Genomic DNA, 19,239 nt, shown 5'->3' with positions numbered 1-19,239 from the left:
GGCTTTTTGAGTGTTGTATTGGGCAAAAAAGTTATCATCTCAAACGAACTAGTGCTGTTAAGCAAATTTGATGTAGGTCCCCACTGCCTTCTAAACCACACTTACGAATCTATTCTGTGATCATCAGTCTGATCAGTTTCTACAACCATCTGTTCAATCTCAGCACCATTTTGCTAACATAAAGCTGCATCCATTCGAACAATTAGTAGGCGCCTAGCAACGTGATCCAGAGAACGATGGGGGAGGGGAGCATTTCCGCACAAAACTAATCTATACTTTCAAAGTAGCACTTTTTTTTCCTAGTGACTACATTTTATGTTTTCCCCCCTGTTAGCTTCTCTTAAAAACTGATAACCGCTTTTCTGCGTGCTGATGTTGATAATGTTCAATAACTAAAGTTTTTCTACCTTTGTTTTTATCTTTGTTGCATTGGTTAGAGTGTTGCTCGTGTTCACGATTTTCCTGCATTATGGTTTTTCGTTTCACTTAAGTTACGTCAGTTGCATAAACTCACTCTTCAGTTGTTTTCTTCCCTCACGGGTTTGTCTTCCTCCTCTTCACCCTGCTCAAGGAAACGCTAATGTTGGCAGTCCTGCACATGATAGTGACTGGATATTTGACATGCTTAGTTGGAAATGGAATCAATTTCAATACTTTCTCTGTCACTTACACTGTTAAGCAGGGTACGCACGATCAGTATTACTGTCAGTATTTTCTGTAGTGTAAGTATTATTGATGGTGAATGCGTATTACTAGTGTACTGTCAATACTGAAAATTCGTTCTGATGGATTTTCAAACATTTTGAAACTCAGGTGGCAGTATGTGGGCGGAGTCTGTGGAATGAGTGATCACTGATCATCTGTTCGCTGTACTGTCTTTCCCATCAGTATTGTCACAACCACATAAAACATAACGTAGTCGCAATGGCAGCAAATTTGGGGAAACTAGACGGAAAAGCTTTATTGCAACAATTTATTGCTTTATACAAAGTTGCCAGAATAATTCCAACAAGCTTTGTCCTTATTTTCCATTTCACGAGTAATACTCGTTACGAACAGCCTCGCGATGTCTGTACAGGGGGTTACTGGTGATCATAATGACAATAATGAATGCGTGTTCACAGTACTGACAGTAATACTGATCGTGTGTACCTTGCTTTAGTGTTGATTGCCTCATGAATATGTGTTTATCTCAGAGTTTGACCTCGGTTTCAACCTGTTCCTATAACTGATCAACAAAATTTTTACTTTTTGTCCTATGAGCTAAAATAATTGGACCTTATAGTGCTGCTTTTAACGCTAAATTCATTTTCTTTTATTTCTATCATGGATGGTTTTTACATGGCAGAGCAGTTTAATTTTACATTTAATGTATACTGCTCATTCATAAATGAGGCCGGTATTTCACTTTAAAAAAATTAAAAAATGTAGACGTGTACGATTTTCGGTTACATTTGGCCTTAGAAGGAAGGGTTCCACTTTCCTTGGTATCGCTTTCCCATGTCCAAAATGTCCTAGTAAATTTTTTCATCGTGCTCATCACTAATTGTCCCAAGATTTTCCGGGAAAAGTCTAAGAGCGATTCCAAAAAGAATTTTATACTCGTATTACACCCCAGAAGTCAATAGATCTTTTACATTACGGTGGTATTCTAATCTGTGATTCCCTCAAAATCTTTGCAAACTCTTAAATGACAGCCATGCAGTTTTTTCAACTTCATTTAGCTATTCATCGAACTTTTCATCTCGAAGCAGTTACCTGATCTGTGGTCATACATAAATACCCTCCTTGATTTTTGCATTACTTTGTATTGAGGAATTTATTCCTCAATTATGCAAATCCATGGCTAGTTTTATCCTTACCTGTGACGAATTTCTTCATCAACTCGAGCTTAATGTGCAAATAAGGCCGGTAAATTTTTTAAGGATCAGCAGCAAGAGAAGGATTGATGACATTCTTCTACAATGGAGTCAGTAGTTTGTTTTGGCCACACTTTCTTTACACATTGAGTTTTCTTGTCCCGGATGTCCCACTCACAGAGGAAACGAGAACTTAGTGTAACCAAATTGCATTCCGAGTAAAAATGCCATGTACATTCCACTTAAAGTCCCCATACACATATATATTTTTTTTTTTTCAAAAAGAAGCTTCATGTTATACGTACGATTCCTTCATGTTAGCTACGTGAGCCGGAGCAACTTATTTCTGTTGTAGAGTAGAACCGCTTTTAAGCTTACTTATGATGTCCTCTACTTGGTCTGCTTTCTGATCACCAGACTCAGGTAATTCATGACAGGTACTGGCCTCATAGCAGATAGTAAATTTAGGACATCTAACAGTATGCTTGGATTTTTATGTTATACCATTTATAATATATTTGTCAGGCAGAAGTAACGATCCGAAGCGTGATCTTTGGGTTCTCTCCATACTATAGGAATGGCAAAAGGTATACGGCGTGAACCTTTTGTCCATTCCGTGAGAAGCCTGACACATGGGACAACAAATATTGGTGGGGGGGGGGGGGGAGATTTTCATCCTGATCACCCACTTTACAACCAAAGTAGTGCTCATAGCACTTTTTAATGAGTGGAATTACGTTTTTGCGATATGGATGCCAGTTCACTGCAAATGTAGCAGGAGTTCGGACTATTTACACAGTTTCGTGGCATTCTAATGGATGGAGTATCAGCACAACACTTAAATACACAAAAGCACAATTTGTCAACAGAGTGGAAATGACACTGTGCACACGTTGAGTTCTAACCTGCAACTGGCAGAGACTTGCTACTTAAGAGTGGGCACTTTGAATGTCACATTTCCAGTCGTGTTTCTGCAGGCCCCTGGTGACTCATTTATCTAGGGTTGTGGTTTCAAAGGGAAGCTATTGCACTTCACAAAAATGAAAATAGCTGTGTTTAAACTTTTTGTTTAAGTGCTCCATAGAGCACTGGTACAGCAATACTGTACGTAGTGATATGCGAGTATGCTTGAAAAAAAAAAAAAAACTATGGGTGATAGAGAAATTCTAAGAATATATTTGGATTCAACGTGCAAAGATACTTAAGATTTTTTTCTTACCATGGGACAAAATCTTTGTTGGCCAGTGCAATCATTGAGGAACCGATACTATATGTGGTGTCCTTTCCCTCAGCACTGGACTCAACACTCATCAAAATATATTCAGGCGATATTTCCACGTGATTAAGTGTTTATTTCATCGAGTTTGACTTGAGTCTCAACCATTTTCTAGCATCAGAGAAACCTTTACTATATGTGGTGACTTTCCACGTTGAATTATTGCTTGAGGTATTATTTTCTATTTAGGGCATATGGGTGGTTGTTAAGGTCTGATTCTTTTTCACAATGATAGTAATACATTCCTCAAATCTGCAGGTATGCTAAAGATCCAAATACCCCTTAATAGAATATTCCCTTTTTAGTGTTGATGCCATGGTACCTAAAACACACAATTTCCATAAGTTACAAAAACAAAGTGAGTATAGATAATTTCTAGTCTTATGGATCAATCCATGGTCTTCTGTACTCGCGATAATTACCAGGTAAACTGTTTGAAGATGCCATATTTAATATAAAATTTGGCCTTTATATAGTTCTTCTGCCATAGGTTATTATACACAAAAATAAAAGTTTTAAAAAGAACTGTATATTACATATTACGTTATAAGGTGTTAGGACCATCAGCAGCTTACGCCCGACGAAACTGGAAACCGCGATGACCAAGCCTAATTTTGAAGATATGAAGTGCGTTGCTCTATTTTTTTTTCTTGCTGCGTATTTCACGCATCACTAATGTCGATAGTAAAGAAATATTTCGTACTATCGAGATTAATTCGCTGACCTCTGAGTTTTAGTCCATTTTCTCGTCAATAGAGCAGGCGCTCCCGTAAAGAAATTTTCAGTATCGACGTTGTTGAATCCTTTTAAGTTGTCATTCTATTAACGTGCCTCGGAGACACCTCTTGTTGTAGGGAGAACAAGTTCAAGTCCCGCAACCTATCCTCGTGTGGTTTGATACGCATGGAAGGAATCAATTTAGTTGCTTTTCGATGCATTGCTTCTAATTTAACAATTCTTTTAAGTGGGGAAGGGGGGGGGAAGGCAAAATTGCCCTGCATATTTGAGATGTGGTTTAACAAGACTCTGGTACAGTGGCAATATCATCCCTTGCTTTTATATGTAAAGTTGTCGTTAATGAATCCTAACATCATATTTGCTTTCTTGGCAGCTTCGTTACAATGCCTGGGGAATATGAAATTGTTAGTGACAGTGATCCTTATATCCCTCACACCATAGGTTTTCTTTATCTCGTGGCCCATCAGTTCATAATCGATTTTTTGTTGAAGTTTCATTCTCATAACAGGTGGCGTTAACGTTAAATGGCATTTCCCATTTTCTAACCATTCAGCGATCTTATCTAGATCCTCATGTAATTTTATCATATCATTGCCGATGTGTGTTTCATCCGCAAATTAGGACAATAAATTATTCAGCCCTTCGTAGATACTGTTAATATAAATGATGAGAAATAAAGGTCCAAGAACATGGATCCCGTGGGGGACCTCACGAGTAACGAGTGACGACTGTGATGATTCAGCATTCATCATACGACTCTCTGCCTCCTATCACGTACCCTGCAGGCTTCGGTCTATCCAGTTTCCAATGCAACCAGTAATCCCAAGGCCCGGAGTTTCTGCATCAGTTTGACGTTGGGAACATTGTCGAATGCTTCTTGGAAGTCCAGAAATACGATATCTATTGCTTCTGTCCTGTGGGTATTGAATGATTTATGATAGAATTCAAGGAGGTTTGTAAGGTACGATCTGCGCCTTCTAAAACCGTGCCGTGTGTTGCTGATCAGACTTTGTAGTTCCAGGTTGGCTACGATTTTATCTCTAATAATCGACACCAGGTTTACATATAAAGGATGTGAGGCTAACAGGACGGTAATTGCCTGGTCATTCGCATTTTTCCTTTTTGTATTTTGCATTGACGTCTGCAAGACTTCAGTCCTGCGGAACTATTCCAACCAGGGGAGATTTATTGCAAATATTGGTTAACGGTTTGGCAGTTTCATGTTTGACGTTTTTAATTACTCGTGGATGGAAGCGATCAGGACCTGGAATTTCATTTGTCTTCAGCTTATCTATCTGTGTTAGTATTTATCTGACTGTAACGGTAAATTCTGGTATCATGCGAGTGCTATTTATCACTCTCAAAATTCGTATCGCTGCCTTCTAGTGTAAAAACATAACTAAAAGAATTATTCATAGATGTTACTACACTTTATCGTCCACAATGTATTCCCTATCACCGCTATCCACAATACGTTACCCATCATCGTTAACTATCCACAGTGCGTTCCCCATCATCTATTACTATATTTTACAACGTTCACTTCATATTCTGTCTTGGCTGTTTTTTTGTATTAGTCTTTTTTAACGTCTCTTAATTGTTACATTGCGCTGCAGTATTTGTCATTGTCTGATTTCTTAGGCTTTTAGTTTATTTCTGCTCCATATAGTTCTTGCAGTATCTGTGGAATAACATTCAGGCTTGTTGGTTTCATTCTTTCTGTTGTGCATGGGAATGGGTTGTGTTGTTTGTGGAAAAACTGACGCTTAAAACTGGCTCATAATTCCGCTGCGCATAAACCATCAGGAGAGAAAGACTTTAATACGTCGCGCAACCAGTTAAAATCCGCTCTTTTACTACTGGTTTTAGGGGAGTCGGTTTTGATATGTATATCGAACCTAACCATGTTACGGTCACAAGCGCCTAAATGGTCTCAAACACGGGCATTAGGTACTAAGAACTCCTGGGATGCAAGAACAAAACCAAATACAGTTGCTTCCCTTCTCGTCTAGGTGACGGTTTGGTAGAAAGGATTGTCTTCGACAGAGCTGCCAAGTCTAGCAGATACGCATTCTACACCTGAGATAGTTTGCCAGTTGATTTGTTGAAGATTAGAATCCCCAAGAATGATCGAGTCTTTATCCTGTATTGCAAGTTGTACACTCGTGCGGTTCCGCCTCCTCGATCGTCTCTTATCCTTTACAAATAATTCGTAGTCTGGTAGATTATACTCGCTAATCAGATCCTTGTTTTTCGTGTTTAGTAATGTTAATGTTAAACTATTTAAATCAGCGTGTTGGCTATACACCAAAAAAAATGCAATGCAGCAGTTTTGTTGAGGATGGATCTTATATTCATGTAAAGTTCATTTAATTTCGAGTGATTTCTGTACGAGACTGTTGGTTTGATTTGATGACGGGCTATATCTTAGACCATGAACCACCTCCCTGTCGTCGCTGTAACATGTAATATGACCTGACCTAAACCGCCTGTTTAATGTGGTCAACACGCCGACCTCTACTGGGCCTAAAAAAAAAAAAAAAATCTGCATTTGGAAGGTAATTTTATCTTTGATTTGCACAGCTAAGAGTTCTGTTCCCTTAATGCTAAGGTAAATGCCGTCACAGCTATATAAATTCCTTACCTCCTATGAAGTCAAGACACGGGTCTACGAAGTCAATGCTGGCATCCATGCACAGACGTTTCAGTCTGACATTTAGACCCAGCGCTCTACGTGCGGCGTAGTTCTACATTATGTCTCGATGGAGCGCCAACGATAACGGTGTTATCCGATCTATCTTTCAGGGTGCCAGTCATTTCGTTATATATTTCTATGATAACTTCTGGCTTTAAATTCTTATGGTAAACGTCGCAGCTCCCAAAATTTTCAGCCTAATATGACTATCATTCACCGTTCTCTTAGCTCTCGAGTTCCCCGCACTGTTTACCCAGAATTCTGACCAGCGTATCCTATAGTCATGGAACAGTCATGTCCGATCTTTTGCAGCAAAACGATTGCTCGTGATTGGGGCCGACTCGGGTTGGAGAGGTGGGGGAGTGGTCCCTTGAGGAAGCCCCGAGGAGGGGACGGCTGGATGGATGGTTGATGTGTGACGTAAAGTTGGAGGCCATGGAATTAGGACGAAGGAAGGGACGGGACTGGGTGAGTAAACCTATTAAACTTGACTCTATTGATTTGGATAAGTTCTCGGATGTGTTAACCCAGCGTGATTTACCTTTGATTGTTGGTGATATCAGCAGTTGTGCTCAGAATGTAAGTGCTGTGCTGTATGAGTGTGTGAACACTAGCAGAGTGCGATCCCGCGCTCCCGCCCACGACATTTTATTAGGTAGGTGGGAACGTTTGCTTGATTCCAATGATGATGCTCAGATATGGAGAGCAATTGATTGGCGTGGAGGGTTAAATCCCGCCACGTCACTTAATGATGACACGCCCACAGATTTTGAATTCAAAGAATATATTGAACACACTATGAATCCCCCAAATGCTGACAACATTGAACTTGAATCTTTGCATATGGACGTTTACATGCCTGTGTTGGACGATCCGATAACTCCACAAGAAGTAACTGACCAGATGAGGAGACTAAGAGTGATAAAGCCTGTGGGCCAGATGGTTTATCCCCAGGAATTTTTAAGAGATTATCACTTCCCTGGATACCATGTCTAGTCACTGTTTAATTTGATTTTTGGATCTGATACATATCCTTCAAATTGGACGACAGCAAAACTGTTCATGATATTCAAACGTGGTTTACGCAGCCAAGTATCCAATTATAGAGGAATCAGTGTGATAGACTGTATTGCAAAGCTATACATGATCCTGTGTAAAAGACTGTGGTTCTGTCCATATCGGGAGCAGGCAGGGGCCCAGGCTGGCAGAGGCTGCCTAGAAAACATTGTAGCGTTACGCCTGTTTACTGATCTAGCAAGAAAATTATTAAATTGTTTGTAACTTTTGTAGATTTTGAAGAGGCATATGACAGAGTTCGACGTGATGTTCTTTTTCTGGCATTAAAACGATTTGGATGTGGCATGACTATGCTGTTGTCAATTATAGCAATGTACAGAGTGACTAACTGTGTAATCGGTACTGCCCTTGTTACTGTCTCCATTGGTGTACGGCAGGGTTCTCCAACCTCCTGTCTGCTGTTTGTCCTCTGTGTCAACGATCTCACTCATATGATTAAGCAAGGCTGTGGCTACGACGGGTTTTTGGGCTGGTTGCATATACTTGTCTTAATGGATGATACTGTACTGTTATCTACATCTAAGCATTCAATGATTTGTAAACTCAAGATGCTCAGTAGGTTTTGTACAACACATGGAATGAAGATCAATAACAGCAAAACTAAGTTCGTTATAAATGGCACTCAGGATGGCAAACAACAGATGGTGGTTGACGACATAGTGGTTGAGGCTTGTGAGCGGTGGTACGTTTACCTGGGCAGTCCCTTCACTGCCGATGGCTCTCCCTCCACAGCAGTGAAGGTACACGCAGAAAGTAAAATATGCCATGTCCTTAAATTTATTGCTTTTGTAAACAAGAATAATGATATTCCATTTTACGTCAAGCGAAAAGTTTTTGAAGCGGCGTTAATATCTTCCTTGTTGTACGGCTGTGAATCGTGGCTCAATGGTGACATAAAACCTGTCAATAGATTATACATGTGGTGCATTAAGCAGTTGTTGGGGGTGAGAAGGACAACATGGAATGATCTGTGTTTATTGGAGTTAGGATACCCTACTCTACGTGCACTTATTTTAAGCAAACAACGTAAATTTTTCTCGATCAAGTGGAGGGAGAGACGCTCAATGGAAGGTGAACCTTTAGCTCATTCGATCAGTACAATACTTACTTATAATCACAACACGTCTCGCTATATTCATGACTGGAAAACGAGGTAGATGATGTACACATTGCCCTGATAGATTTGAAACAAAAATCGTTAAACTCATCATCAAACAGAACTCAACTTTATTGTTCCCTAAATCCAAGTCTTGTAACACATGACATATATAAATTGAAGATAGATGTAAGAGAGACAGAGCGAATGTCATGGTCTAGGTTGCGTTTAAGCGCTCACTCCCTCGCTGTGGAGGAAGGGCGTTGGAACAGGCGAGGGAGGGGCAGGTTACCATTGGAGGAGCGGCTTTGTATGTGTGGAAATATTCAAACCGAGAAACATGTTATAGAACAGTGCGCAGTGTCTACGCAGCTAAGACAGCAGTTCGGTATTACTACCATGCAAGACTTCTTTGTAGATAGGATGGATCAGAAAACTGTATGTCATGCTATTCATGAAATTTTGAACCTATATGCCTAATTGTGTTAGAATATGCCAGCTACTATGTTTCTCTTATGTATTGTATTGGGTGTCTTATGTTTAAGTCATTATATAATAAGTATTTTTCATTTGGACCATAATTAACGTTTTATGTTATGGTGATGATGGTTTACTTTTGGTTTTGGTATTTTTTAGAAATTTGTGACATGTGATTCTGTGGTCAATAAATAATCTAATGATCTAATACGGGTGAGGGTGAGAGAAGTTTAGCTAGGGATGAGAGGAAGTAGCAGGATGGTGTGTGTGTGTGTTGAACACGATGAAGTTTGGGAGGTATAAGTTTGCTGAGTGTACCTGTTAAGTTGTATGGGATGGTAGTGATTGATTAGGTGAAGGCATGTGCAGATCATCAGATTGAGGAGGAGCAGTGTGGTTTTAGAAGTGGTAGAGGATGTGTGTATCAGGTGTTTGCTTTGAGGAGCAGTTTGGTTTTAGAAGTAGTAGAGGATGTGTGAATCAGGTGTTTGCTTTGAAGGATTGAGAAATACGGAGACAAACGGATGGATTTGTATGTGGAATTTATAGATCTGAAGAAAGCACATGATAGGGTCGATACAGATACCTTGTCCATGGTCTTAAGAATATAATGGTGCGGGCGGAAAGCTTTTCGAAGCAGTGAAAAGTTTTTATCAAGAGTGTAAAGCATGAGGACTAGTAAGACGAAAGGAGACAATGATTTCAAGTAAAGGTTAGTCTGTGGCAGGGGTGTGTGATGTAACCATGATATTTTTTACTTTGTTTATGGCTGGGATGGTGAAAGAGGAAAATACGAGAGTTCTGGAGAGAGAGAGAGAGAGAGAGAGAGAGAGAGAGAGAGAGAGAGAGAGAGGGGGGGAGGATGCTCAGTTTGTAGTGAATTTAGATGGCTGGGAAGCGACCCAGTTGTAGTTTGGTGACGAGACAGCACTGATAGCAGATTCGAGTATGAATCTGCAAAAGTTTGTGACTAGATTTGGAAGAATGTGAGAAAGGAGGAAGATGAGAGTAAATGTGAATAAATGCAAGTTTATTTGATATAACAGGGTTGAGGGACAGGTTAGCAAGGGTCTGAGTCTGCAGTAGAGAAAAGTTGAAGGAAGTGAAGTTTTAGATATCTGGGAGTGAACATGACGGCTAATTGAATCATGGAAGCGAAAGTGAGTCATTGGGTGGGTGAGAGGGCGAAGATTCTGGGAGCTCTATTGAATTTGTGGAAAGATCGTTATCTGGAAGGACAAAAATGGGAATGTTTAAGCATATAGTAGTCCCAGAGCTATTATATGGATGCGAGGCGTGGGCTATAGAAAAGACTGTGCGAAGGGTTGTTGTGTTGGAAATTAAATGTTTGAGAGCAATATGTCGTGTGAGATGGTTTGATTGAACAACTAATAAAAGAGTAAGAGAGATGTGTGGTATTAAAAAGAGCGTGATTGAGAGATCTGAAGAGGGTGTGCTGAGGAAAGGTTGACAAAGAGGATGTAAGTGGAGGGAACAAGGAGAACGGGGAGACCAAATTGGAGATGCAAGGACTGAGTGAAAAATATTTTGAGCGATCGAAATCTGAATATGCAAGAGTTTGAAAGGCGTGCACGGGATAGAATCAATTGGAACGATATGGTATAATAAGTCAGTGGACTGAATCAGGGCATGTGAAGCGTCGGGGTAAACCATGGAAAGGTCTGCGGGGCCTGGATGTGGATGGTGAGCTGTGGTTTCGGTGCACTACACATAGCAGCTAGAAAATGGATGCGAGCGGATGCGGCCTGCCTTCGTCTGTTCCTGGTGCTACGTTGCTAACGCGGGAAAGGGCGATCAAGTGTGAAGAAAATCTGAGCAGTGGTTGTTTATTGTTATCCTGCACAGGATGATAGGAACACTTGTACCTCTGGGAGGAAGAGAAATTGGATGTTCTTGTTTGGCCATTAATTGATTAATTAATTGCAGGATATCTGAAAGCATGGTGCACTCACATGATTGATGATCTTCCAAAAAACACATATTTTCTGTATGGATTGATAGATACAGATGGAAGGGCAGACTGGAATATTGATATAGAAGTTTAATACACGCGAAGAAAAAATATCTTAAAAGCATTTCCTCTACATTGGCAAAGGTACTGGGAATTTATGCTGATCTCGTTCAATTCAAGGAAAGGATGTAAGCATTTTTGTTGATAGTTGAGTAACATAAGAATTACATATGTTTATGGAGGGAATGTGTCATCATGTAAGAATATTTCAAAGAAAACTAACGTTCAGTTTCATTGGATTCCATCATGTGATGGAATTCGACCAGATGAGGCCCGCAGATATGCTAGCAAAATGTGCAACCCTTAAAAGATGAAATTCGTCACTTGTCACTCATTTGAGACAGAGAAGGACGATGATCAGGTTTGGAGAAGAGAATGACTGTAGAATGATGAACGAATATTTTAACCAATACTTTTTGACACTGGACTCCCATGGTGTATCGGTTAGCGTTCCTCACCGTGACGCATTCACGGACCTCCCAGGGTCAAGCGCAAAGGTTCGAAGCTTGGTTATGGCAGTCGGTCCACAGTCAACCCAGCTGATCATCCTCCCCTAGGGTTACGCCAATAAAATGGATACCTGCCTCAGCCTAGGATATATATATTTCGTCTGTTTCCTTGCGCTACCTCGCTAACGCGGGAGACAGCGACAGCAAAATAAAAAAAATATAAATAAAAAAAATATATATATATATATTATTTTTTTTTTATTATACTTTGTCGCTGTCTCCCGCGTTTGCGAGGTAGCGCAAGGAAACAGACGAAAGAAATGGCCCAACCCCCCCCCCCCATACACATGTATATACATACGTCCACACACGCAAATATACATACCTACACAGCTTTCCATGGTTTACCCCAGACGCTTCACATGCCCTGCTTCAATCCACCGACAGCACGTCAACCCCGGTATACCACATCGCTCCAATTCACTCTATTCCTTGCCCTCCTTTCACTCTCCTGCATGTTCAGGCCCCGATCACACAAAATCTTCTTCACTCCATCTTTCCACCTCCAATTTGGTCTCCCTCTTCTCCTTGTTCCCTCCACCTCCGACACATATATCCTCTTCGTCAATCTTTCCCCACTCATCCTCTCCATGTGCCCAAACCACTTCAAAACACCCTCTTCTGCTCTCTCAACCACGCTCTTTTTATTTCCACACATCTCTCTTACCCTTAAGTTACTCGATCAAACCACCTCACACCACACATTGTCCTCAAACATCTCATTTCCAGCACATCCATCCTCCTGCGCACAACTCTATCCATAGCCCACGCCTCGCAACCATACAACATTGTTGGAACCACTATTCCTTCAAACATACCCATTTTTGCTTTCCGAGATAATGTTCTCGACTTCCACACATTTTTCAAGGCCCCCAGGATTTTCGCCCCCCCCCCCCCACCCTATGATCCACTTCCGCTTCCATGGTTCCATCCGCTGCCAGATCCACTCCCAGATATCTAAAACACTTCACTTCCTCCAGTTTTTCTCCATTCAAACTCACCTCCCAATTGACTTGACCCTCAACCCTACTGTACCTAATAACCTTGCTCTTATTCACATTTACTCTTAACTTTCTTCTTCCACACACTTTTCCAAACTCAGTCACCAGCTTCTGCAGTTTCTCACATGAATCAGCCACCAGCGCTGTATCATCAGCGAACAACAACTGACTCACTTCCCAAGCTCTCTCATCCCCAACAGACTTCATACTTGCCCCTCTTTCCAAAACTCTTGCATTTACCTCCCTAACAACCCCATCCATAAACAAATTAAACAACCATGGAGATATCACACACCCCTGCCGCAAACCTACATTCACTGAGAACCAATCACTTACCTCTCTTCCTACACGTACACATGCCTTACATCCTCGATAAAAACTTTTCACTGCTTCTAACAACTTTCCTCCCACACCATATATTCTTAATACCTTCCACAGAGCATCTCTATCAACTCTATCATATGCCTTCTCCAGATCCATAAATGCTACATACAAATCCATTTGCTTTTCTAAGTATTTCTCACATACATTCTTCAAAGCAAACACCTGATCCACACATCCTCTACCACTTCTGAAACCACACTGCTCTTCCCCAATCTGATGCTCTGTACATGCCTTCACCCTCTCAATCAATACCCTCCCATATAATTTACCAGGAATACTCAACAAACTTATACCTCTGTAATTTGAGCACTCACTCTTATCCCCTTTGCCTTTGTACAATGGCACTATGCACGCATTCCGCCAATCCTCAGGCACCTCACCATGAGTCATACATACATTAAATAACCTTACCAACCAGTCAACAATACAGTCACCCCCTTTTTTAATAAATTCCACTGCAATACCATCCAAACCTGCTGCCTTGCCGGCTTACATCTTCTGCAAAGCTTTCACTACCTCTTCTCTGTTTACCAAATCATTTTCCCTAACCCTCTCACTTTGCACACCACCTCGACCAAAACACCCTATATCTGCCACTCTATCATCAAACACATTCAACAAACCTTCAAAATACTCACTCCATCTCCTTCTCACATCACCCCTACTTGTTATCACCTCCCCATTTGCGCCCTTACACGTGTTGGACAATGAGAGATCTGATAGTGTACATAAAGTTATCGCGCGACCTCGGGCAGAGAGGTAATGCAGCGTAGGATCAACAAAACAAACAGACGGACCAAGGAACCAGGTGCTAGTGTTACCATATGTCTAACTTGTATGGTAGTTTAGTATTATTGACGTATAGTTGTTATTTGATATATTGGGAATATTATAACTTGCAAGTAAGAATATGCATTATTACTAGAACCACTGTATGGCGGAGGGAGACCATATGTTGGTAACCCCACAGTATTGATCGATGCCTGAAGTCAACAGCGAGGGGCTGACAGCCGCCCACTGACCCATCACATCCGTTTCGCAGGATGTCAAGTTACGGGTACTCTTGTAATATTGTATAGCTAGTAGGGACCAAATTATTATATTGTAAGAATAATATAAGGGATTAGCATGTAAGATAATCCGTGGCATATATAATAAGTATAGCTGTAAGTTATAGATTATTTTGTTAAAACTCATAAAGGACATGCATTTCTCCATAGCAATTCCCGTATAGGATTGATTTACAGTGCTCAAATAAGAACATACAGTTTCAAATAATGAAATCACGAAAATGTATCGAGTGTGGAAAAGTGACCTAATGAAGTAATTAACTAGGGAAACTAGAATGATCGCCTTGGCAACCAAGGTGATTCTGGGTCACGCAGTACACTGACGAAACAGTCCAGACTCACTCAGTGAGATCTCTGTCTCCTTAGTAGCAATTACCCAGGCTGGGCCATAGAGCATTCAACATCCACTAGGAAATCTCGGTAAGCTAGCATCTCGATTTGTTACAAAAGGTGTCTATAAAGTGTGCATGGCTCGCCTCCTGTGAGGGTAGTGAGCCAATAATGTGTCTACAAGAGACGCTGATGACTTCATTTCCAACAGGGCATCCTGGTTAGGTCGAGCAGCTGTATGGGTCGAGCATCTGTAAGGCACCAGTCAGGTTCCCAGTTAGGAAGAGTCTTAAGAACGTGCTTGACTCGGTGCTGTTATGTGAAACGCGAGCACGGACCGACCTGACATGAAGGACGAGGGTTCATCGCTAGGCCACTGGCCCACAGCACAGTTTACACTGGGCAGTCGTGCAACAGCTGTCGACGTGTACGAAGCTGTAGTCGTCTTTCAGAGCTAGGTTGTAGCTATTCCTTCCCGCGTTGTCGCTATACTTGCTTTGTTTTGAAGGTTTTTGTTTTAAAGTTATTGTTCATCAATATCTTCTTATATGGTTGTTTGATGCAAAATTGTTATTTCATTGACGGGTGTCCGCAGCAGAACTCCGCCCGGCCTTTGTGCGACCGGCTCCGCCCTGAAACCTTTCTGCATAAAACAATTGCCTGATCTTTTTTTTTTTGGGGGGGTAGGTAGTTTTTTTTTCACTGTCTGGGGTGGTTTGCCACCCCAGACTTTGGGGTTAGGCCCCTATAGGACTGACCCAGGTAAGCCACCCACTGCCCCCCTAGGGGGTAGTGGTGACGGACCTTTCATCAAAAATGAAAATGCTGACTTCGTTTTGGTCCATGCGACTGGAGCAATGACCCTCGCCTCCCTCAATCCCTTCCTAATCAGGAAGATCATTGATGGATGGTCTGGGCCTGTTGAAACGGTAAGGAAACTGGCTAGTGGTGACATGTGGTTAAAGTAAAATCGACGAATCAGGTGGCGGAACTGCTAAAGTTGACCAAGTTCCATACTCATGATGTTATGGTCTCTATACCCGTTTCCATGAATTCGTGTTGGGGAGTCATCTACCGCACTGATGATATGGATGTGTCAAAGGCCGACATTGTGAAGGAACCGGCAAACGAGGACGTTATCGCTGTCAGGTTCATTACTAAATTTATCAATGGCGAACGAAGTAGAACTCCCCTGATAAACCTAACATTCGGAAAATCTCGGCTACCGGATAATATCTCGATTGGTTACATGCGATGTCAAGTTCGTCCATATATTCCGAATCCCCTACGTTGTTTTAAATGCCAGAAATTTGGTCACCCTTTAAAGTCTTGCACTCTTTCTGCAAGATGCGGGAAGTGTGCTGCGGAGGGTCATACAGCGGAGGATTGTATGACTAACGAGATGTTGTGTGTTAACTGTAATGGCGACCACCCAAGCTCGGACCGGGCCTGTCCCCGGTTCCAGTTTGAGAAAGAAGTGTTCACAGTTAAGACGCAAAACAACATCTCATATGGCGAGGCTAGGAGGAGGGTTAAGGAGTCTCATGAGACTCCTAAACTTAATGGATTTTACGCGTCGGCTCTGAAATGTAAGCCGGTTATGCGAACCATCTCGACTCAGACTCCTTGTGACACGCCGACCGCCACTGCCAAGAACCCAGCTCCATCTAACCCTATACCTAATTCTCTAACCAAAACCCACAAACATTCCTATGCCAACGCCACATCCTCTTCCCACCATAAAGAAAAGAAAGAACAAAACTCACGTATCCTTAAACTTGACTAACTCGAAAAAATTACGTCGCACGTCATCGTACCAGTACCTCCACCTTTTTTTTTTTTTTTTTAAAGAGGTCTGTGATTCACAGGTCCACTTCGTTGGAGGACATAGAATTGATGGAAGCCAGAACATCCACTTCCAGGGACCGATCATGTTCTCCTGGGGACTCGCCCAAGTCCCGACATTAACGGGCTAAGAAAACTGGTCGGTTAAATAACGTTCAACATCATCCAGTGGAATTGTAGAGGCCTTAGGCATAAGCAAGCACAACTACAACTGTTGCTTGCACTGTATAGGCCAGCCGTGATATGTTTACAGGAGACCCTTCTAAACGGCACAGTCAAGGGCTGTTCCGTTTTAGATAGCTATCACTCGTACAAAAGAGACGAGAATCGTGATGTAGCTATCTATGTACACTAAAGTTTACCTCAGACAGGAGTGACTTTAAATTATACTTTAGACGCTGTTGCATGTAGAGTGAAATTCAATAACACATACCTGGCCATCTGTTCAATAAATTGTTCCGGTTCCAGTGCACTTGATAATGATGAGTTAAATTTGCATGTTAATCAATTGCCTCACCGTAAAGTAGTTTTAGGAGACTTCAATGCTCATCATTATCAGTGGGGAAGCATCCGGGCAGACACCAGGGGAGAACAAATGGTTGATTTTATGATAAACGCCAACCTCGCTCTTCTAAACGATGGTAGTGGAACTCGTGTGGATGACCGAACTGGCAATATCTCGGCAATTGATTTATCCTTGTCATCGCCAGATATACTTAACGACATCACCTGGGGTATTTATGACGACTCCCTAGGAAGTGACCATTTCCCGATCTGTCTTTCTTATTCATGCGACATTATTACCAACCCGTCTCCGCCTAAATTTAACTATATAATAAAGCAGACTGGGTGTCATTTACAAGGCAAGCCGTCCTGGATATATCCGGTGGTGACATTGATGCAAAAGTCCTCCAGGTTACCTCCACCATACTGAGCTCAGGCTGCTGAGAACACTATACCTAAGGTTTCTACAATTTCCACAAAGCATAGAGTTCCTTGGTGGACACCACCAGATTGCCGAGATGCACTGCGTGAGCACAATAGGAGATACAGGATTTTCGACAACGAGCCTTCAGATAATAACTTTATTGCATACAAACGTGCGAGGGCTCAGGCAAGAAGAACTATCAAACAAGCCAAACGAGACTCCTGGCGCGGTTTTGTCTCTACCGTGAACAAGGACACATCAGTAAGTCAGGTCTGGTCCACAATCAATAAAATCAAAAGAAATACAAGCCGCCACTTCCTCCGCAAATCCTCGACCAAGATTAAATAATCGACAACCCGGTGGACTTTGCCAACACACTCGCCAGGAGATTCTCAGAAACAAGCAGCTCGGCCATTTACGACCCGCGCTGCCTACATCACAAGCGACAGGCCGAGCTGCAGTTACCAGACTTTACCACAGAAGATAACTTTGATTACAACCAAATATTCACAATGAAAGAACTGTTTCTTGCCCTGAAATCCTGTACTCAGCGGGATCACTTACGGGATGATCCAACACCTTAGTCAGGCTAACCTGACTAAGCTGTTAGCATTGTACAATGAGATTTGGACGTCTCGAATGTTTCCAAACTCATGGCTTTTTGCGCACGTCATTCCCATCCCAAAAGGCTCCGGACGCCTTACGAATATAATTTCGTTTCGACCTATTGCGCTCACGAGCTGCATTTGTAAGGTCATGGAGAGAATGGTAAACAGAAGGCTACTTTTTTGTTAGAATCGAAGGCTTTATTAAATGATCAACAGTGTGTTTTCTGTCGTATCAGAGGCACATTGGATCATTTAATACACCTAGAACATTCTATCCTAGAGTCATTCAGTAAAGTGCGTTTTTTGGTTGCTGTATTTCTAGATTTAGAAAGAGCCTTCGACATGACATGGCGAAACGGAATTTTAAGCAAACTTTATGATTTTGGTTTCAGAGGTTATTCATCCGTATTTATCAGTATTTTTTTTTTTTAAACAATAGAACTTTTGTTGTGAAACTTACAGCACTCGATGTCACTTCGGATACATTTGTCCAAGAGAATAGAGTGCCGCAAGGCAGTGTGTTCTTAGCCCAACATTATTTGATATTATGATTAATTATATTCTGTCTCCAACTTCCGTTCCGCGATATCCTAAATACTCGCTTTATGCTGATGATTGTGCGCTATGGCACTCATCGCCTAGTGCACAATTTTCGGCTGAGCGGGTTCAAGCTGCGCTTGAGTCTGTTCATCGTTGGGCACTACAGTGGGGATTTAAGTTCTCACCTAACAAAAGTATCGCGGTTGTCTTCACCCGAAAAATTAGTATACCGAATTTGCTTTTAACGTTAGACAACAACCCGATCCCATTTCGAATTACAGTTAAATTCCTAGGCTTAAGTTTTGATAAAAGACTTAATTGATAATTAGTAACAAATTGCAGTAAAAGACTAAATGTTCCTAAATGCCTTTCGGGTTCCTTCTGGGGAGGCGACAGAAGATCTTTATTAATGATTTATAAGTTCCTAATTAAATCTAAATTAGACTATGTCTAAGGCGTATGCTTCGGCGAGCGAATATACCCTGAGGAGGTTGGATGTGATACAGAATAAATGCTTGCGAATGTGCCTTGGAGCCCTAGCCTGTACCAGAGTTCCACGATTGGAAGTTGAGGCCCATGTACCTCCTCTCCGACTAAGACGTGAAATCCTGTCGTGGCAAGGCGGTATTCTGATGGCCGGAAGGAACAATACAACTGCCTGTCGCCTCATTCTGGAATATTCACAGCTCGTCAACCCAGGCGTCAGGCCCTTGGCCGCCAGAATACACTTCCTCCGTGAGAACTCCGGTATTAAAGTGAATGAAGTGGACTCGC

The 19,239-nt window shown here is 41.7% G+C and overlaps 1 protein-coding gene across 1 annotated transcript in view; it reads left to right on the top strand.

Moving 5' to 3' along the window:
* The first annotated feature begins 7,012 nt into the window (after positions 1 to 7,012).
* Positions 7,013 to 19,239, top strand: part of LOC139760521 (coiled-coil domain-containing protein 137) — a 32,797-nt gene continuing 20,570 nt past the window's right edge. The window contains exon 1 of the mRNA XM_071683826.1: positions 7,013 to 7,036. The gene's annotated coding sequence lies outside the window, so the exon portion shown is untranslated. The remainder of the gene's footprint in view (positions 7,037 to 19,239) is intronic.

Source organism: Panulirus ornatus, chromosome 37 (assembly GCF_036320965.1).
Source record: "Panulirus ornatus isolate Po-2019 chromosome 37, ASM3632096v1, whole genome shotgun sequence".
Taxonomy (NCBI): domain Eukaryota; kingdom Metazoa; phylum Arthropoda; class Malacostraca; order Decapoda; family Palinuridae; genus Panulirus; species Panulirus ornatus.
The sequence above is the reverse complement of the archived record's forward strand: the minus strand, read 5'-3'. Positions and strand labels throughout refer to the sequence as shown.